We start from the raw sequence: 6,262 nt of genomic DNA, 5'->3' as shown, positions 1-6,262 counted from the left end.
CAGTGTTCTAATAGCTGATTCAAAAGACCCTCTTGCATACAATCAGTCCAGGATACCTCAGGGACCACCTGATTCCATATAGGAACCCTGCTTGTGATGCAGCGATGAAAACGCTAGCACATTTGCAAAGCTAAGTAGGGTCTGGTCTGGTTTCAAGCTGATCCTCGCGGGCCGCGCACAACCGCGCTGCCCTTGTTCTGGCAGGGGACCATCCCCAGCTCAGCTTTCAGCAGAGACACCTCTGCCGGCATCGGGGAAGAGGAGGCCGGAGCAGCCGCTCGCAGGAGCGCCGTGGCCTCGCTCGCCCGGCGATCGCGGGACGAGGGGCTCGAAGCAGCGGCCGCCTCTTCGCCGCTCCGAGCCTCGCTGCACCCCAGGGCGCCCTCCGTCCCCGGCCAGGGACCCCTTCTCCTCCTTCCCCCTCCAGTTCCATCTCCCGGAGCCCAAGGGCGACGCGCTTGGGGAGCGGGCGAAGCCTGTCAGGCGGGCGGCGCAGGGCGGAGGGCGGCCGCGCGGCCTCGGCCGGCTCCTCCCCGCTCCCTCCCCTGGTTTCCGCTGGCAGCCGAGGAGAGCGCGAGGCGGAGCCGCCGCCAGCGGAGCGCTGCCCTTCCTCGCCGCCCGCTGCCCGGGTTCGCTTCCGACGGCACAGCGAAGACGGTGAGTGCGGCGCGGCGTCGCGCGGGTCCCGCCGCCGCTTCCCGGGGGGCGGCGGGCGAGGCTGGGCCGGACGATAGCCGGGCAGGCCTGCCTGCAGGGGAAGCCGGACTTGGCCCAGGAGCCGCTTTTGCGCCGCGGACAAAGGGGAGGCGGCCGAGGGCGGCCCCGCGCCCTCGAGTCAGGCTGCGGGGTCCCGGCGCGACTGGGAAGGAGGGTCGCCCGCCCGTGCTGCTCCGGGAGGGCGGCGAGGCGCCAGGATGCGCGCAGCCGAGGAAGCGGAGGGGGCGGAGCGGACCGCCCTCGAGGGGGCGCGCCGGGGAAGGAATGTGCGGCTTCGGCTCCCAGATGTGGTGCAGCGACTACAACGCCCCCCATCCCCGGCCCTCAGGACCAGCGGTGAGGGATGACGGGAGTTGTAGTCGCCGAGCATCTGGGGCCCGAGGGGGAGAAGCGCGGGGCGGAGTTCAATCCGAGGGAGCGAGAGAGAGCCCTTGGTCCGGAGCGAGGAGGCTCGCGAGGGATGGAGAGAGCGCCTGAGGGAAAGTCCGAGCAGACGGGCGAGGGAGACCGTGCTTCTGCACAACTGCGCCGAAGTTGGAGGAGGTAGGAGGCTGGGCGTCGGGGCAGCTCGCGCGGGCGGAGCCTTTCAGGGAAGCCTCTCGCTCCCTTTTCCCGTGGAGCTGCAGTTGGCGTGTTTACGGTCCACGGCTCCAAAACGGAGCGGACAAAGCGGGAAGCAGGCAGGGAGAGAAGCGGGCGAGGGGCGTGGAAACCAGCCCGATATAGGACCCTGGAAGGCAAGAGCAAAGTTTGCTCTTTGAGATCTAACACCGCAAAATATGCAGCAAAGAAAAGCGTGGGGGTAGGGGCTGTCAAACCTTGAAAATGTGCCCTTCCAATGAATCCCAAAATGTCCTCTTTGAAAAGCTCTTTCCCAAGCTACCCCACTTCCCTAGCACAGAGACAGACCACACATTTGAGAAGTCATAAAATGGCTTACCTACACAGAACTCTTCAAAGGTCAAAGTCATGTGCTTTTCCATGCAGAAGTCAGAAAAGATGCACAGGCAGTCAAAACTTTGCTTAGTTACAAAAGGTGTAAGTAACTATTGGTACAGAAAAACACTTGTTTCAGACTCCGTTATGGACTGAAACAAAGGAGGCTGGTTAAAGCCATTCTCAGATCTCCTTATATACCAAAATTCACATGAAGAGTGAGAGATAACAGGCTTGGTGAGCTGGTGGGAAGTGATGGCACAGGCTAAGCCTGGCAGGACAGCTTACTCTGTGGTTTTAACACCTTCATGCACTAATTAGATTCAAACCTGCTAAGTTTATATGACGCTGGAACCCTACACCTGATACATTGGGTGCTTCTTATCTAATGCTTCCTGGTTGTTTTGTTCATTTTAATCCCTGTTTACTGCACTTCACAGGAAATGCATATTTGAAGGGAAGTCCTTTGGCCTCATAAAGAAAGGGAATGCAGGCAGCAAGGGCGTACCCACCATGCGGCAAGTTAGGGCAGCTGCCCTACTCTAGAAGCAGGGCTGGTGGGCAGAGGCGGAGCACAGCCCGGCGGAGCGCGAGTTCGCCATTCCCGCCGCACCGCGCCGCACCCTCCCTCCAGCTCCCCGGCGCGCCCTCAGGCAAGGCCAAGCGCGGCGGGGAACCAGAGAGCGCGGCGCGGCGGGCGGGAACGCTGAACTCGCGCTCCGCTGGGCTGGGCTCCGCCTCCGCCCACCAGCCCTGCTTCTAGGGAGGGGCACAGCCCGGCGGAGCGCGAGTTCGCCGTTCCCACCCACTTTGTGCCCCCTCCCCTTCCGTGCCTTGGCCCCTCCCCTTGCCCCCCCCTAGTTTTGATCCTGGGTACGCCCATGGCAGGCAGCAACCGATTTAGCCTTGTCCAGTGCTGGTTTTCTAGAAAAAGAGGTCTTCTTCTTAGAATGGCAATGGTGCCCACCTGAGAGGTGCCGTAATTGAGTTCTGGTGAATTCCGTCTGAAAAAAAGCCCTGTGCCTGTCCACGTATGTGTGTAACCACGCATGAGCACATCTGCCTGAACCTGGAAGTGACCTGAAAAGTCACAGAAAGGGGCAGAACAGTGTGGGGCAGCCTTACAAATGCTCCACCGATGCTCACAGGGGTCTGGAATGTAACCTCCATGCAAATCGGCCGTTGCCTGTATGGACTTATTGTTCCTCTCCTGCAGGAGTTCAGAGAAGTGTATGAACCTCAATAACATGTTGGTTATGGAAAGCGGCATAAAATCAAGTGTATTCTTTTAATGCTTGTTTAATTCAGGTGAACGACAGAAATGCACAGTCAACCATTCTGTATTCTGTAGCTTTGCAACACCTGGGAGAAATTTGCGAGTAAAAGAGCTGAGCTAGTGACATAGATGAGGGCTCACCACACAGTTACAGTGAATTGTCTTTGTCTATGAACAATCATTGTTTGGCCAATGTTAATAATAGGGTCCTAAACATGCAAGGATATTTTCTGCCTTAAAAATTCTTTCATTTTCAAGCAATTTGCCCAGGAGAATGAAGAAATTCTCAATAGAAAGGCATGGGACAGAAATGTAATAAATAGACTATTCACAGGTCTTCATTTTTTAACAAATGTACCACATATATTCTAATAATGCTCAGTATATATTCTACCTAGAAAGGCGTGGCTGTATATATAATTTTCCTCATGGGTGTATGTACTAACTAATTGTCTCAGGATAAAAGAAATATGTGTGATCTTGTTCTTAGAGTTTTAAATGCTGCAAACTTTTTGCCCCATTGTCCACCTAGGAAAATGATTGAATTCATTCCATATATACAGTTGGGATAGAGACTCTCACAACTTGTAACTCTTCCTACGGCTCCAGTTCATCCTGTGTTGTTTTCAAGTTAATAAATCCTTCCAGGGTCAGAGATAAGCCTCATAGTATTAGTTAAATACTAAACAGTCTTGGAAACGTTAAGAAATGTTTCCATTCAGCAAATATGTCCCAGTCTCCCTCTGGATTCATATTTGAACTTGGAAAACACAGGCTGCGGTTGTAGACCCACTTGCTCAGCTGGACTTTTCTTCTGTGTAGACATGCATGTGATGGTGCTATTAGCTGTTCTAAACATTTAGAAGTAAACCCTAAGTGGAAAATATTGCGGGATTAAATGAGGAGCAGGAGAACTATGTAAGCCACCTTGAGCTCCATGGAGAAAAAGGTGACTTATAATGCCATTAATACAGTTTTAATTGGGTTCCCCCCCCCAACTGGGATACACAAAGGCACATAAAGAAATTCATAACCATGGTTGAGACAAGAGCCTTTAATTGCTACCCCTTCACTGATTTTAACTGGTCAAAAGCCAAATGAAAACAATATTTTTTTGCCCATATTGATATCTCTTTACAAGAGAACCATACAAGGGTTTGCAGGTGAACAGTCCTATCTCTCAGTCCTCCCACTTGAAGCAGCAGGGGTTGCTAGAACTTGGACTCTAACTGTATTGGAGCATGTGAAGGAATAGATGGGTTCTCCTTCCTTCATCAAGTAACTATAAGAAGTCTTGCATAGCTCTCCTTACTATGCAAAATTGTTTTTCTCGACTGTTTTGTTTTAAGGCAGCTGCATATTCTGCAACCAATACAAACAGCCAGTTCAAGTTCATTTCACAACTTTATTCAGTCTCAGGACAAGGAAAAAATAATTCGAGGGAGAAATGAGCTGCTTCCAAACATAGATTACATTCACACAATGCTGATAACCTGATGATGCAGAGTTCTCTTACGATATTAAATGCATATTTTGCCATCACATGTTATCTTTTTACAATTGCATACCCTCCAATATCCCAGTGATAAACTTTGGGGCACGAGCTCAACATCTCCCCCATCAAATTTTCCCCTTGAAGGGGCAAATTTGTGTTTTTTCTCTCCGACACACACATACACGCTCCGCCCGATCTGGACCAACCACCACCAGCCCATTTTCTCCCTTTCCCTTTACACCTACCTTTGCAGGATTGCTAAACCCTGAGCCAAGTCCCCTTTGCCAGCACTGCTCGCCTGCTCGCCCACTCCCCTTTCCAAGCTGCCAAGGACCCCGCTTGGCTCCAGCCCTGTCTACCTCCCAAATTCATTTTTAAAATGATTTTTTTAAAAAAAGGGAGGGGGAGGTGCTTTGAGCTACTACAGGTTTTTCCCAGTGCATTCCTATACATGCCCTCTGAAGTCGTGCTGTGCTTTATGTATGACCTGTTTTGCTATGGCTGATTACAACTCTCCAAATATCACAAATTGCAAAAAGAACAACATGGATTCTCTACGCAAAGTTGTTCACAAATTGATAAAGATACCTCCTCTAATTGTGTAAAAGAGGTTTGATTTGGTTTCTACATTTGTTAGCGCGAAACTGCAGCCACACCTCTTCTCAACTGCTTTTCCACTTGATTCCTTTTGTGCACAACATTTATTCCCTCTTCACATAAATCCCCCATCTTGTCTTCATTTGCTTTACAAAGCAAGGTGTCAGCAATCCTCAGTGGAAAGAAAGCCCTCGTCCCCATAGACTGGCTGGCACCAGATGACCAGCCAGATGGTGGAGATGTCAGTTGCCAAATCTGGCGACAATTGACAATTGCTATTCAAAACATTATATTTAAAATGTGTCTACTGATATGAATTGTGTATTGGCTCATGTGATTTGGGAGGCGGAAGATTACTATCATTGGTAAAATATCATTGGTAAAATTGTTAAATGTATTAGCATTAATGATACACACAATACGTTTGTGGCAGGGGGGCACCTGGGGGGGCACCTGGCGTGGCTGTAACAGTATGTTTCTGTATCTACAAATGGCTTCATATCTGCCTGTTGTCATCCAATGCTTCTTCCCTCCAGGTTTCCCTCAGTTAAATCATCCTTTGTCTTAGAAGCCCCCTGCCCCTGTTTGGTACACATTTATTACATATCTAAGACTTTAAAATTCTTATAACAACATCTATTGAGCTAATCCATTTCACTATTTGGACATCTTTCTTGTGGTGCTTTTAGCCACCTTGCTTTACGTGCAACGGAAACGGCACTGAAGTCACATATGGAATCATACAGGCAATACAGGAGCGCAGTGTCAATCCGAGCTCTTGAAGGTAGCAGCCTGCCAACATTTTGGTCCTTGGAGGTGATGCAACTAAAAACACGCTTTTTAGCACTGAAATATATCACACCAAGGCTGTGTTTGCCAGGCGCTGCATTGACAATGAGTTAATCTTGGACAATAGGCCTCAAGACACATTAGCAGAATTGCAAATGTTTGGAGAAGAAGAAGTTCATTCAGTTGACCATTAGTATGTATTAACTGCAGCCCAACAGTCTAGCTGAAATATATGTGGACATAATCAAACCGGTGCCAGGAAATCTTGGCTTACATACTGTATTTTTCAGAATATACCACTGGAATATACCACTGGAATCAGTGTTCCCAGCTGCCCAGATGCAGATACAATTGCAAATTCTTGAGAATAAAGGTAAAGGGACCCCTGACCGTTAGGTTCAATCGCAGACGACTCTGGGGTTGCAGCGCTCATCTCGCATTATTGGCCGAGG

At 50.2% G+C, this 6,262-nt stretch overlaps 1 protein-coding gene across 2 annotated transcripts in view; it reads left to right on the top strand.

Annotated features, from left to right (window-relative positions):
* Positions 1–560: 560 nt before the first annotated feature.
* TSPAN9 (tetraspanin 9) overlaps positions 561–6,262 on the top strand; it is a 104,181-nt gene continuing 98,479 nt past the window's right edge. Inside the window, exon 1 of one of the 2 annotated variants that reach the window (XM_035113603.3) lies at positions 561–657. The gene's annotated coding sequence lies outside the window, so the exon portion shown is untranslated. Of the gene's footprint in view, positions 658–959; positions 1,261–6,262 lie in introns of those variants that run through there. The other variant, XM_060279033.2, reaches the window with a different exon arrangement.

This window comes from Zootoca vivipara, chromosome Z1 (assembly GCF_965207765.1).
Source record: "Zootoca vivipara chromosome Z1, rZooViv2.hap1.1, whole genome shotgun sequence".
Classification (NCBI taxonomy): domain Eukaryota; kingdom Metazoa; phylum Chordata; class Lepidosauria; order Squamata; family Lacertidae; genus Zootoca; species Zootoca vivipara.
Note: the sequence above shows the minus strand (reverse complement) of the source record. Positions and strands in the feature narration are given on the sequence as shown.